The following is a 2,129-nucleotide window of genomic DNA, read 5'->3' as shown; positions in this document are numbered from 1 at the left end:
TCCCTTATTATTCAGAAATTTATTCAACAAAAATATATACAATATTTTACATACATTACACAAATATATATAGACACCCGACACCACTAAACAAGTGTACTTGCTTTTGGTCCTATCATATGATCCTTGGTTTACTCTGGTTTACGTTTGTGTACACTGTACTCAACGCCTCTGCGTATCTGTAACCCAGCGTGATGGGTTACACTGTATGGGTCTGACTGGCATGGGCATATGTGGTATGGGGGCATATGGGGAATCCATAGAGGGGTAGACAGTGTGGTAAAGGGGGTATAGGGACACAGTGGGTAAGGGTTAAGGGTAGGGCATATGGGGTATCCATTGAGGGGTAGACAGTGTGGTAAAGGGGGTATAGGGACATAGTGGGTAAGGGTTAAGGGTAGGGCATATGGGGTATCCATTGAGGGGTCGACAGTGTGGTAAAGGGGGTATAGGGACATAATAAGTCATCTATTGAGAGCTCGACAGTTCCGACTGTTCCTACTTCAACAGCCACACCACTGTTCCCGCCCCTGTTATAATAACACGTAACCAATGCTGACAATTATCCTTCAAATGCTGACTGAGGACTCCAGCAGCAGCAGCAGATGGAGGCCCGCGCTGCGAGCACCTTTACTATACAGGACCAGCAGCAGCAGGTGCAGGTCAGCGCTGCGAGCACCTTCACTATACAGGACCAGCAGCAGCAGGTACAGGTCAGCGCTGCGAGCACCTTCACTATACAGGACCTTCACAACACACCACAGGCCCTTACTGGACTCTTCACAGGCACGTCAGAAATTTTGATTGAATTTTGTTCATAAATTGTAATTCCATTGTGACATTTCATGTTAACTGTTATTACACATTTTTATCAAATTATACAGATTTTCTAAACATTTTAACAACAATTGTTGTAGCTAAGGAAATTGTAAAAGATTGTTTAAGTTGTCCATTTAACGGGAAAATTGGTTAATTTGGTGTCACCGAAATTGTTGAAGTAACACGAACTGTACTTTTCTATAGTTGCTGAAAAAAATCACAGTCGTTTTTCACATATATTTAACAAAAATCACTTTCTCTAACCCACTGTCTTGATTATTCTGGACATGTTTACACTGTCGACTGATATCTTCTTTATTGGGGGGGGGGAGGGGGGGGGGGAGGAGAGATTCACGATAACAGATCCCTTAAACATGTCATTGTTGATGTGTTGTATAAGGGCTGCAGAGCTTGGTGTGGGGGGTGGGGGTGTGTGGGGGGGGGGTGTACTGTCTCGGTGTTGGGTCTATACTGTCTAGTGTGAGGTGTTGTGTACTGTCTAGTGTGAGGGTCCATTTACTGTCCGGTGTTGGGGGGCATTTACTGTCCGGTGTTTGGGGCATTTACTGTCTGGTGTTTGGGGCATTTACTGTCTGGTGTTTGGGGCATTTACTGTCCGGTGTTTGGGGCATTTACTGTCCGGTGTTGGGGGCATTTACTGTCCGGTGTTGGGGGGCATTTACTGTCCGGTGTTTGGGGCATTTACTGTCCGGTGTTGGGGGCATTTACTGTCCGGTGTTGGGGGGCATTTACTGTCCGGTGTTTGGGGCATTTACTGTCCGGTGTTTGGGGCATTTACTGTCCGGTGTTGGGGGCATTTACTGTCCGGTGTTCGGGGCATTTACTGTCCGGTGTTCGGGGCATTTACTGTCTGGTGTTTGGGGCATTTACTGTCCGGTGTTTGGGGCATTTACTGTCCGGTGTTTGGGGCATTTACTGTCCGGTGTTTGGGGCATTTACTGTCCGGTGTTTGGGGCATTTACTGTTCGGTGTTTGGGGGCATTTACTGTCCGGTGTTGGGGGCATTTACTGTCCGGTGTTGGGGGTATTTACTGTCCGGTGTTGGGGGCATTTACTGTCCGGTGTTGGGGGCATTTACTGTCCGGTGTTGGGGGCATTTACTGCCCGGTGTTGGGGGCATTTACTGTCCGGTGTTGGGGGCATTTACTGTCCGGTGTTTGGGGGCATTTACTGTCCGGTGTTGGGGGCATTTACTGTCCGGTGTTGGGGGCATTTACTGTCCGGTGTTGGGGGCATTTACTGTCCGGTGTTGGGGGCATTTACTGTCCGGTGTTGGGGGCATTTACTGT

General features: G+C 48.0%; 1 long non-coding RNA gene across 1 annotated transcript; it reads right to left on the bottom strand.

Moving 5' to 3' along the window:
• On the bottom strand, positions 1 to 1,819 carry LOC138352559 (uncharacterized). The gene is made up of 2 exons (XR_011222829.1): positions 731 to 1,819; positions 1 to 679 (listed from the first exon to the last, which is right to left on the bottom strand). It is a non-coding gene; the product is annotated as an uncharacterized lncRNA (long non-coding RNA).
• Positions 1,820 to 2,129: the final 310 nt, after the last annotated feature.

The sequence above is a fragment of the Procambarus clarkii genome, chromosome 54 (assembly GCF_040958095.1).
Source record: "Procambarus clarkii isolate CNS0578487 chromosome 54, FALCON_Pclarkii_2.0, whole genome shotgun sequence".
In the NCBI taxonomy this organism is placed as follows: Eukaryota; Metazoa; Arthropoda; class Malacostraca; order Decapoda; family Cambaridae; genus Procambarus; species Procambarus clarkii.
This window is presented reverse-complemented; position numbering and strand designations above follow the sequence as displayed.